Source organism: Quercus suber, unplaced genomic scaffold (assembly GCF_002906115.3).
Source record: "Quercus suber isolate HL8 unplaced genomic scaffold, Cork oak 2.0 scaffold_159, whole genome shotgun sequence".
Lineage (NCBI taxonomy): Eukaryota > Viridiplantae > Streptophyta > Magnoliopsida > Fagales > Fagaceae > Quercus > Quercus suber.
The window spans coordinates 115,245-128,342 of NW_027069620.1; positions in this window are offsets into that span (position 1 = coordinate 115,245).

Sequence of the window (13,098 nt, forward strand, 5' to 3'; positions counted from 1 at the left end):
CTTAGGAGTTTGGTAACCCGCAGGCATCTCTAAAATGTCAATCCTCTTAGTGTATGGTTTTGAATACATTAGAGAGTTTTGTGGTGCCCCACCATATTGAGCTCGAATGGTGTTCGTTATCATGTCCTGTAACTGTTGGACCGATAGTGATTAAATTGAGGTAGAGTTCCCTTGTGGACCACCAGCCTTCTTTGGAGAAGATGTGTAAGCATCTTGGGATGTATGCTGATGCGTGTGAGAATGGCCTTTACTAGACTTCCCTCGATTCTGAAACTCAAGCTTGTTCATAAGCTTGGCGATTTGAAGGTCCTTCTCCTCCATGGTTTTGGTAAGCTTAGCTATAGCATGTCCCATTTCAGCAATCTTTTCATCAATGGTGGCAGTCTCCGTCATCGTGGCTGCCATAGCTATTGTACAAGAAGAATTATTTGAGAAGATAGATGAAGTGACTTCTCGGGGGGATCCTTGGGAAGAACTTGCCTATAAAGGAGTACTCGACCTAGTATTTGATGCAGAATAGTGATATTCGCTTCCTATTGTTGAGTCCTCTAGAGCGAATGTTGAATCTTCCCCCCTAGAGGAAGTATGCTTGCTTGTCCTCAAAGTGTTCAAGGAGATGACAGTCTTTAGCTGGGTTGGGGCACTTATGAGTTTGGTCATATGAGCCTTTCCCCAACTTCTTATGATGTGAGGAGCCTTATTGCCTTGGCTTTGTTTCGAGTCATGGGACCTGTGGAAGTATTGCTGCTTGTTGACCCCCCAAAGCTTTTGGTAGCACTCATGGGAATCTGAGACTTCTTCGAGGCCATTGAACTTGGTGACTTGGAGACTTGAAGATTTTTAGGATGGAGAAAAATCTTTTCTCTACACTATTTAGCATGGAGGATTTAGCTAATAGTTGGAGAAAACTTTCTTTGTCGGAGAAAGAAGGTGATAAACTTGACTTGAAAAAGAAGAAGAAAGATTAGAGGTTCATCTTAGTAGCAAAGTTCTTCACTCGTTACTCACTGAATATCGAAGTAGTGGCAAAGACGTTTGGACCTTTATGGCGTACGAGGGATAATTTCGAAGTTAGTGACGCTAGAAATAATTGTCTTCTCTTCGTGTTTCAATCGGATGAGGATATTGAGAAATTACTGATGGGGGAACCGTGGTTGTTTGATAGACACATTGTAGTGTTCCAGTGCTATAAAACTTCATCTCCTATCAAAGAACTTAAGTTTGGCAGAGTTTGGTTTTGGATTCAGATTCATAATTTGCCTTATTCCCACTTATCAATGGAGGTTGCGCTTAGTTTAGGAGAGTCTTTTGGTCCGGTTACGGAGTCGAGGGACAAGACAGAATTGAGAGGAGGGAATTTCCTACGTGTAAGAGTGGCCATTGATATATCTGAACTGCTTTGCCGAGGAAGAAGAGTGGCGTTTGATGATGAGAATGAGGGTTGGGTGTCTTTTAAGTATGAGAGACTACCTAATATCTGTTATTGGTGTGGACACTTAACCCACGATGACAAGGACTGAACTTTCTGGCTTAGAAGTAAAGGTATGTTGTCAAGCAGTGAGTAGCAATTCAGGTCGTGGCTTAGAGTGAACTAGTTCAATCAGTCGAGGAAAATGGTGGTGCAAGTTCAGGATTATGACAAACAAAAGTTAAGACCGGTGAAGTCTAGGCCAATGAAGCTGAAACGATGACGGCTTCTGGTGAACAAGCGGGGAGAGTTGCTGATACAGTGAATACGGAAATTGCGGGTCATGCTCAATCACAAGCAGATTTTCAAGCGGCTTTTCAGGATATTGATGAGGCAATCCACGGAAATATTGTTTTTCAAACTTCAAGCAATAATGATACGGAGATTTTTTTGAACCAAGATAGGAAAGTAGTGGATTTAAAGGGTTCTGATATGCTGAAGGTAGCTTCGGGGTCTCAAAACTCGAATAGGGAGGAGCTTATCCTATCTAAGCAGATTGTAGTACATGTGGACTCAAATATTTTGTTCAACCCGGGTTGGATTAAAAAGCCCACAGTTAGGAAGTCCAAAAAAGTCTTGGTATTGGTGAGTAAAGATAAAGCCCAACAAAGCTCAAAAAGTCCAACTCGTGAAGTAGAGACTGCGGACACTCAGAGGAAAGGAACTTGGGTTAGAATTGGCAGACCACAAATTGGCTTTTCTGAGGAGCCTCTGGCAGGAAAAAAGGGACTAAAAAGAAGCATAAGTAATGCAGGGGTGGACATGGATTCAAGGGAGAAGGAGAAAAGAATTAAAATTGATGTGGAGTCTAAACAGTTGGGTTTACTTTTGGCATTGGAATTTAGATCGGCGGAGGTTGCTGAGCAACCCTGCCGGGCCCAATGAGTCTCTTAAGCTGGAACTGTGGGGCTTGGGAACCTCCGTTCAGTTAATGCCTTGAAAGAGGTGGTTAAAAGAGAAGATCCCAACATTATCTTCTTAATGGAGACAAAATCAAATGATGAGTGGATGGTTATGGTTAGTGATAAATGTGGATTTAAGCATGGTTTATTTGTTCTGAGTGATGGCTCTAGTGGTGGATTAGCAATGTTGTGGAGAGAAAATGTTGTACTGCATGTCCAAACGTTCTCTGAGTCTCATATTGATGCATGGGTGGATGGTGGATCTGGGGTTGGTTGGTGGCATCTAACTGGATTTTATGGGAATCCAGAAATTGCGAGACCGGAATCATGGGCAAAGCTAAAACATTTGCATACTACTTCTTCTCTACCATGGTTGGTTATTGGGGATTTTAATGAGATTATGGGGATGTCTGAGAAGGAAGGTGGTAGTAGTAGACTGAGGCAGCAGATGGAAAACTTTGTTGACATTGTTAATTGGTGTGGTCTTAGAGCATCCACAGCAGTGGAGCTAAAATGCTATAATGCTAAAATTTAGCTCCACAAACACAAAAAACCTTATGCAGCTGTGGAGGTAAAGTTAAAATTTATAGATGAATTGCTACAGTGCACATCTAAAAATAGATGTGCATTGTAGCTTGGAGCAAAAAAAAAAAAAAAAAAATTTTAATCCCAGCCGTGTATTAACTTCTCATTTTTTTTTATTTCATTTCACTCAGCCACTCTCTGCATAAACACTCAGCCATTCTTTTCCCAGTCTTTTTGTACAAACACTCAGCCCCTCTCTCTCTCGTTGTTGGCTTCTCTCCTTTCAAGCTCACTGTCGTCTCTCCTCTCATTTGCCGGCCGGTCCACCTCAAGCTCACTCTAGTACAACTTGCTTCCGTCCACCTCAAGCTTCCGTCCACCTCAAGCTTCAAGCTTCCGTCCACCTCACTCCGGTACAACTTGCTTCCTTTTTCTTTTCTTTTTTTTTTGTTTTCATTTTATCAAATCCGGTCTCATTCACTCTCATTCACTCACTCTATTTCACTGTCATCTCTCATCTCAAGCTCACTCTGTCAACGTCGCCAGCCCAACCATCATCAACGTCGCCGCCATCGTCAAGTTCAGACCCACGCCGCCGATCTGCCTCGATGCACTTCTCTTCCACCGATCCGTTTCAGGTCAGTCTCTGTCTTCTTCATGTGGATGCTTTGGGTTTTTTGATTTGGGTATAATCTTCCGCCGATCCGCCAATCCGCCAATCCACTTTGGGTTTTTGATTTGGTCCACTGGATGTCTCTGTTTTTTATTTTTGATATATGATTTTTTGTTGTTGTTTTGGATTATTGGCTTGGTGATTTTGGTACATTATTTTGGTAGATTGATGATGATTATGGTTTGGTAAGTGTGAGTGATGATGATGATGATTAATGTTTGTGATATGGATTTTGTGATATGATGATGATGATTAATGTTTGTGATATGGATTTGGTAAGATGGTGTGCTCTGATTTGGGTGGATTTTGTTGGATATGTCCTGTTGCACAAAACTAGAAACAGAGCACACATTTCTTATGGTCAATTTAATGAGAAATTGTTAGTTTGGTTTTGAGTTTTGATATAAATGTAAGTTTGGGAATTTTCTGTGTGCAGGGAAATTTTGAGTTTTGATATGCATAATCATGATCTATTGTTATAATTCTAAGTATTTTAAGTTTTGATATAAATGTAAGTTTGGGAATTTTCTGTGTGCAGGGGGGAGTTTACATTTTTTTTTCTAATTTTATGGGGTCACGTAGAGACACTGAGTTACGTACAGACCTACCATATTTTACGGGTATTATGAATGGGGATATAGAAATTGACTCGCAATTTTTGGAAACGGCTCAAAATACTCCTTTGTCAGTTTCGATTCTCCACCTCCACCTCAACCTCAAGTTGAAAATGCCTCTTCTGCAAAAGGAAAACGAGGCTCTAACTTTAGTGTAGAGGAAGATAAACTCCTAGTGGCAGCATGGCTCAATACTAGTATTGATGCCGTAAGTAGTAATGAACAAACATCAAATACATTTCGTAAAAAAGTTTGGGAGTATTTCCAGAAGTACAATACATCCGGTATTACACGTACTATTGTCTCCTTGCTAAGTCGTTGGGGAACGACTAGTGAAAGGGTAAATAAGTTTGCTGGGTGTATGGCTCAAGTTAATGCACTTCATCAAAGTGGTACAACCAAAGAAGATAAGGTATAAATTATATTGCAATAGTGTTAACATGTCCATTCACCAATAGTTTGAAGATATTAATTATGTTATATTTCTTTTAATTTTTTTAGATTAAAGATGCAAAGGCTTTGTTTATAGAGAAGCACGAGAAACCCTTTCTTCTTGACCATTGTTGGCTCATGTTAAAGGACCAACCAAAGTTTACCGATCCTAGCAATGCTAAATCAAGATCATCTGTGCCTCTAACTCCAGAGTCAATATCTATTGGCGAAGGGGATTGTGGGTCCGGACTTGGTGACTCTTCTAATTTTGAGAGACCTATTGGTAAGAAGGCGGAAAAGGCCATTCGAAAGAACAAAGCCACCAGAAAAGATGTAGGGGAATATTTGAACAAGAAATTGAAATTGATTGAGGATGTAACTCGATTGGAAGAGGAGAAAATGTTTATTGAGAAAGAAAAACTTGCGGTTGAGAAGGAAAAAAATGATGAAAAACTTAAGATTGAGAAGGAAAAAATCATGATTGAGAAGAAAAAATTTGAGATTACGGAAAGGTTAGAGGAGGAGAGAATCATGATGAAAGATACAAGTGGCATGACCGAAGCGCAAAAAGCTTTTTATGAACAACTCCAAGAGGAAATCATGGCAAAACAAAAAATCACGTAATTAATGGGTTTGATTGCATTTTGGATGTAATTTAGGCTTTAATGTATTTTGTAATGGCTTATGTAGGCCTTTATGTATTTTGGTAGTAATTTTATGTATTCAATAGTGGCTTATGTCACTTGACTTTAATCTTAAACTAGATGTATGTATTTGTGTTGTGACTTGAAGTGCAATTTAACAAAGACTTTGAAGTGCAATCTTTTTTTTCTTTTGTTAAGTTTCATTTGGTCTTGTGATAGGCATTGATATAATTATTTCTATTCATTGAACATTCTTAGTATCATAAGTTTGGTTTTGAGATGACAAGTTTGATTGCATTTTGGATGTAATTTAGGCTTTAATGTATTTTGTAATGGCTTATGTAGGCCTTTATGTATTTTGGTAGTAATTTTATGTATTCAATAGTGGCTTATGTCACTTGACTTTAATCTTAAACTAGATGTATGTATTTGTGTTGTGACTTGAAGTGCAATTTAACAAAGACTTTGAAGTGCAATCTTTTTTTTCTTTTGTTAAGTTTCATTTGGTCTTGTGATAGGCATTGATATAATTATTTCTATTCATTGAACATTCTTAGTATCATAAGTTTGGTTTTGAGATGACAGGTCTTAGAATAAATCTATGAACAATGAGCATTCATAGTATTTCTTATTTTACTTATCTTTTTAATGCTTGAGAGTAAGCACAAAATTGTGTTTAAGTTGTAACTTGTGCGTGAATTGGTTATATTCATTTTATTGTGGCTTATATCATTTAGCTTTAATCTTGCATTTATAGTAATGTGCGTGAATTGGTTATATTCATTTTGTTGTGGCTTATATCATTTAGCTTTAATCTTGCATTTATAGTAATAATTGCTTTCTAATTGTCTTGAAGGTTGCATCCATGGATAACTATTTGGTTCGCAAGTTTCTTTTTGATGACTCAGATGAAGATGAGATCATCGAAGAATTTGTTATGGAAACATCACAACCTAAACGTCGACGTTCTATCCAACGTAATCATTTGGCGGGTCGTGAGAGGCTTTTTCTGGATTATTTTGCTCCCACACCAGTAAATCCACCTGCTTTATTTCGTAGGAGGTTTCGGATGAAGCGTTCTCTTTTTCTTCGTATTCAATCTAAGGTAGAAGCTCATGACTCTTACTTTGTTCAAAAAAGAAATAGTGCCAACAAACTTGGTTTATCTTCATTACAAAAGATAACTGCTGCACTTAGAATGCTTGCATATGGAGTATCGGGTGATTTGATAGATGAATATGTGCGAATTGGAGAAACTACTACATTAGAAAGTTTGAAAAAATTTGTTACTGCGGTAATTGATGTTTTCTCTGAGGAATACTTGAGAAAGCCAAACAATGAAGACATTGCTAGACTGTTAGCTCATGGAGAACGCCGAGGTTTTCCAGGTATGTTAGGTTCAATTGATTGCATGCATTGGAAGTGGAAAAATTGTCCATCTGCATGGAAAGGTCAATATTGTGGTCATATTCATGAACCTACTATTATTTTGGAGGCAGTAGCATCATATGATCTTTGGATATGGCATGCATTTTTTGGGTTACCTGGGTCAAATAATGACATTAATGTGTTAGAGCGGTCTCATATATTTAATGAACTTGCTGAAAGACGTGCTCCTGCAGTACATTACTCAATCAATGGTCATGACTACACAATGGGATATTACCTTGCTGATGGCATATATCCAAAGTGGGCAACATTTGTTAAAACAATCCCAGCTCCACAAGGACATAAGTATAAATTATTTGCAGTAGCCCAAGAGGTGTGTAGGAAGGATGTTGAGCGTGCATTTGGAGTGCTTCAAGCACGTTTCGCAATTGTCCGTGGACCTGCACGATTTTTCCATCTTGAAACACTCCAAAAAATCATGAAAGCGTGTATAATTCTCCATAACATGATTATTGAAGATGAGCGGGATGATAATGAAGTGGTAGACTTGGATTATGAACAAATTGATGGAGTGGATAATCCTCCTCTGCAAGTGTTACGTGAACAAAGTGATGGATTTATGTCATACATTGAGAGGCATAGACGCATTAGAGACCGAGAAATTCATTTTCAACTCCAGTCGGACCTCATTGAACATTTATGGCAATTGCAAGGCGAGTCGTAGGAACTTTCTTTTTCGTATGTTGAGAAGCATGAGTCATAGGAATTTGTGCGAGTGTGTGAGTTTTATTGTAATTTGGTTTGAGTTATGTACGTGAGTAATGTATGGACTACACTGTTCTTGTTATAATATGTGTTTTATTTTATATGTTTTTTTATAAAGTTCTTGCATTTTATAGTTCACATTGTTCCAAGATTACTTCCAGACAATTGAGACGATAATAGGCTATCATGATGATTGAAAAGTTGTTTTAGTAAAAAAAAAAATGTATTAAGTATAATTTGGGGTTAAAAAAATTACTTGTTAACACTAGACAATTATTTGCTATCATGTGGCAGCGGCGGCAGTGGCGGTGGTGGAAGAGTCGATGGCGGCGGCGGGGCTGCAGCTGTAGCGGTGGCGGTGACGGTTACAGGTGGTTGTGATTGTTATTTATTGTAGTAGATATTTTATTTTATTGTAGTAGATATATTATTTTATTGTGATGTTTATATTATTTTATTGTGTTGAAAGCTAAAATAGATCCACTGCTACAGCATGTGTGTAGGTATAATAGATAAAGTAACTTTTGGTGGAGCTAAAAAGCTAAATTTTTAGCTCCACTGCTGTGGATGCTCTTAGGGACATTGGTTTTGTTGGCCCAAAATTTACATGGTTGTATGAACGGAGTGATGGTCTTCAAATCAGAGAAAGACTAGATAAAGCCCTTGCAACTACTAATTGGGTGAATCTATTTCCTATGGCATGTTTGCATCAGCTAACTTCCTTAGCATCCAATCACTCTCCTCTATCTTTGCGGTTTGTGAGGAAAAAAAATGTAAGGAGACCAAAGAAGTTGTTTAGATTTGAGTCAATGTGGCTCAAGGATTCGCAATGTGAGAAGGTGGTCATGGATGCTTGTACTGAAGGATTGTTTGCTCTAACAAATTTCCTGTTGATTTCTTGATTGAATGCTTGCAAGTCTCGCCTGGAAGTTTGGAACAAGGCAAAATTCGGTCATGTAGGGAGAAAGATTGCTGAATTACAGAAACATTTGGAGTGGCTTGAAATGCAACTGAGCTCTCCAAGCATTATTCAGGACATGCGGAATATAAGAGTGGAACTAAACTGTTGGCATGAGAAAGAAGATGCAATGTTGCACCAACGGTTTAGAATTAATTGGTATCAACATGGTGACAAGACCATGGGTTTTTTCCAGGCCAAAGCATCATCAAGACAGAAGAAAAATTAGATGGAGTGGCTAATGGATGAACATGGCGTGTGGCAGGAAGATGAAGAGGTGATGGGTGAAATGGTTGTGGAGTATTATAGAGAGCTCTTCACCACTAGAAACCCGACAGACTTTGTTGAGATACTTGAAGCAGTGCAACCAAGGGTCACTACTAGTATGAACCAGAAGCGCACAATGGATTTTACAGCAGATGAAGTTAGATTGGCTTTGAAGCAGATGTACCCTCTTAAGGCACTAGTACTAGACAGTATAACTCCTTTATTTTTTCAGCATTTTTGGCCACACATATGGGAGGTAGTCACTAAAAATATCCTTGATTTTTTAAATTTTGGTTTAGTTCCACCTAATTTTAATGAGACTCACATAATCCTTATTCCAAAAATAAAGGAACCACAGAAGGTGACAGATTATAGGCCTATTAGCTTGTGCAATGTGGTATTCAAAATTGCTTCAAAAGCAATTGCAAATAGATTGAAGAAATTTCTCCCAGCTATTATAAGTGATGCCCAAAATGCTTTGTGCATGGAAGGTTAATTGCTGATAATGTGTTGGTGGCTTTTGAAGCCAATGCACCATATTAATCAGAAGAAAGGGGGAAAGATGGGCACCATGGCTTTGAAATTAGACATGAGCAAGACCTATGATAAAGTGGAGTGGGTGTGGTTGGAGGAAATAATGTGCAAATTGGGCTTTAATGAGAAATGGAGGAAGCTTATTATGCAGTGTGTTACATCGGTTACATATTCAGTAAGGATAAATGGGAAGCCTAAAGGGCATATCATCCCAACTAGGGGTATACGACAGGGTGATCCTTTATCACCATATCTTTTTCTTTTATGTGCTGAAGGACTTTCTTCTTTGATAAAGAAGGCTGTAGATGATGGTATCATGGAAGGTTTAGTAGTTTGTCGTGGGGGCCCTAGACTTTCTCATTTATTTTTTGCTGATGATAGTCTCATTTTTTTGCAAGGCATCAATTGAAGAGTGTAATTCCCTATAGAGAATTCTCACAATATATGAAGAAGCTTCAGGGCAGCAGTTGAATCAAGCAAAAACCTCGCTATTTTTTTAGTAGCAATACACATGATGGCATTCAACAGGAGATAAAATGCAGGCTTGGGGCACAAGTGATTAAACAACCTGAGAAGTATTTGGGCCTTCCTTCATTGGTAGGCAGAAACAAGAGGAATTACTTTAATGCCATTAAGTAAAAGCTTAGTAAAAAATTAGCAGGTTGGAAAGAGAAATTGCTCTCTAAGGCAGGTAAAGAGGTGCTCATAAAGGCAGTAGCTTAAGCCATGATTGGTTCAAAATACTAGAGTCTCTTTGTGATGACATGACTAGCATGATTCAGAATTTTTGGTGGGGCCAGAAAAGGGATGAAAGGAGAATGGCATGGCTTAGTTGGGAAAAATTGTGTGCGCCTAAGGAAGAGGGTGGTATGGGTTTTCGTCAATTGAAGGAGTTCAATCTAGCTTTACTTGCTAAACAGGGTTGGCGACTTCAAACACAACATGAGTCATTGGTATATCAGGTATACAAGGCGAAATATTTCCCAAACACTGACTTCATTCATGCATCCCTTGGTAAAAATCCATCATACACCTGGAGAAGTTTAATGGCTGCATAACACATGGTACAAAAGGGTATTTGGTGGGCAGTGGGTAATGGTGAATCTATTTGGGTGTGGGGGGATAAATGGCTCCCATCTCCCTCCACTTTCAGAGTTAGCTCTCCAAGACTCTTTCTTCATGATGAGACTCGGGTTAGTGAGCTTATTTCACAAGATTCGGCAACCTGGAAAACACCGATAATTGATGCCATTTTTTGCCTCATGAAGTAGATTTGATTAAAAGCATTCCTCTGAGTTTACATTTGCCTAATGACAAGCTAGTGTGGGCTTGTACTTCTAATGGTTTATTTAGTGTCCGTAGTGCATATAAGTTGGCAGTGGAGGTGTCTCGGCCAAGCTATACAGGAACCAGCTCGGATTCTAGCAGGAACTGTAGGTTTTAGAAGCTTCGTTGGAGCTTACAGGTACCTCACAAAGTACGCCATTTTGCATGGAGAGCCAGTCATGGTATTCTGCCTACAAAGGAAAATCTATTGCGGAGAGGTTTGCAGGTGGATGCTGCTTGTGATGAATGTGGAGAGGACGTTGAATCTTCGGGTCACTTGTTTTGGTCATGTCAGCGTGCAAGAGATGTATGGCAATGCACAAAGCTCAAGTTCAACTTTGATCGGACCCAGGTAAACTCTTTTGTTGATCTGCTATGGCTTCTATTAATGTCAGATTCTTATGATGAAAGGGATGCGGAGATAGTGGTAACTCTAGCATGGGCCATATGGTTCAATCGAAACGAGGTTCGGCATGGCAGAAATAGAAAGAATGCTCTGGCATTGGTTCACTGGTCTCGGCAGTACCTATAGGAGTATCAAGAAGCAACTTGGGTGAACGATACACCAATGGTACCGCAAGTGGTTAGGTGGTCTCCTCCAGCAAGGCCGAGATATAAAATCAACTAGGGGAGTGTTGTTATCATGTGGGTCCATGGGTAGGGTTGAATTTTCCCATGTAAAAAGGCAAGGCAATAGACTTGCTCACTTGTTAGCAAAACATGCATTAGGTATTGAGGATTATGTGACTTGGATAGAAGAGAACCCTTACTTCCTAGAGCAAGCTCTTCTTCATGATGTAGCTTCTTTTTGAGATCTATTAATAAAAGTCTCAGTCTTTCCATCAAAAAAAGAAAAAAGAAAAAAGAAAATTGTTGATCATTACTCATTATATATATATATATATATATGGACTCAATTTTATGTGGTCAGAGTTTTTACCATTTTAATTGGAAGTGGTCAATGTTTATATACATTTTGTCCATTCCATAATGGTCTAATCGGAATTATTATATGAAAAGCTAATTTGTTAATTAAAGTACTTAATTTCAGGTTAATTTGTGCAGAAAAGAGAGAAAAGAAAACGGCTTTTCAGAAAGCCAAGTAGTCATGTGCGAAGACCATTTCTACCACTCACTAGTACCACAATTTGATAGCTTCAATGTGTCAAGATACAAGTCTAAGTGCAAGCTCTTCACTGGTTTAGTTCCAGCAATGTTGCAGATATAGCAAATCACAGGAAGTTTTGTTTCGACTACTGTATATAGGTAGTTTAGCTTTAATCAACTAGGTTTGACACTCGTATTTTTTAATTGGTTACTCAGGGTTAGTTAGTATTTTTGTTATAGTCCCTGCTATTGTATATAAGAGCAGAATGTGTATTAGTCCAGTAGCTAATGAGAAAATCCATCTCTTTTCTCGTATCCAAACTCCATTGTTGATATCCTCTGCTTTATGTCATTCCAATTTTATCACAAAGTTCCTTGCGTTTGGCATATTCTTTGATTAATCTGTCACTGCTAAACTTGTATGAACCCACTGTATTCAAGATTGAAATTCTTTTCCATATCTAAGCCAACGTTGGTCATAGATATTAGGCACAAATTAAGATAAAACAAAATTAGAATGATCAACTATTGCATCCATTTTATGACTATGGACATGCATGTAGTATTGCTTTATGTTTTCCATGGTAAATATTAATATCCATTACTTTGGCATTAAAAATAATTCTTTCAATTGAAGCATCTAACTTGATGTGGTCTCATTCTTAGGAAATTTTGCAACCTAATTCAAATCATGCTAACTAAATAGAATGATTTTGTATAGTCCAACACAAATTAAATCATATCTATTACCTAAGTTAGCTTAAACTTATCTCATTCTCAAAAGAAAAAAAAAGCTTATCTCTAATTCTAATTAGTTTAATTTGGCTATGATATGTTGCACTTCAAATCCTTGATACTATTTAAATATACAAAAATGTGATAGAAATAACATAAGAAATCTAATTGATAAATAAAATAGGAAAGTAACTAGGCCTTTCTGTTGTACTTAAAAAAAAAAAGGGTCTTTTACTATAAATTCCACCATAATAATAATTCTTAAATAATATGTTTTCAAATATTTTCCATAATTTTTTTTTTCCTTTTCTCCCCTAGAGCGGGTATTATTTTCCTCTTAAATTATTCTTAGGAGGTATATAGTTTTTATTTTTTAATTGAAAAGGCTTTTTTTTGGGGTGGGGGGGGAATTCAAATTTGCTATATATATATATATATATCTCTCATCAATTATATATGTAACTTATCAGTTATAGATACATTTTTCAATTACCAAAACATAGGACAAAATTGGGAAATGCCCAATTTGGGTAAAAATAGTAGCATAATGCCCTTTTCTCCAAACTATATAGGGAAATGCCCCTCTTTTGTAACTCGATTTTCTCAAAATCGAGTTATTAAAAAAAAAATTCTGGAGCCCTATAGCGGCGTTTTTAAGGACCTATAGTGACATTTTCAGGATTTATAGTGACGTTTTGTAACTCGATTTCCATAAAATCGAGTTATAGGCAATTTTTTAAATTTTTTTTTACCTATAAC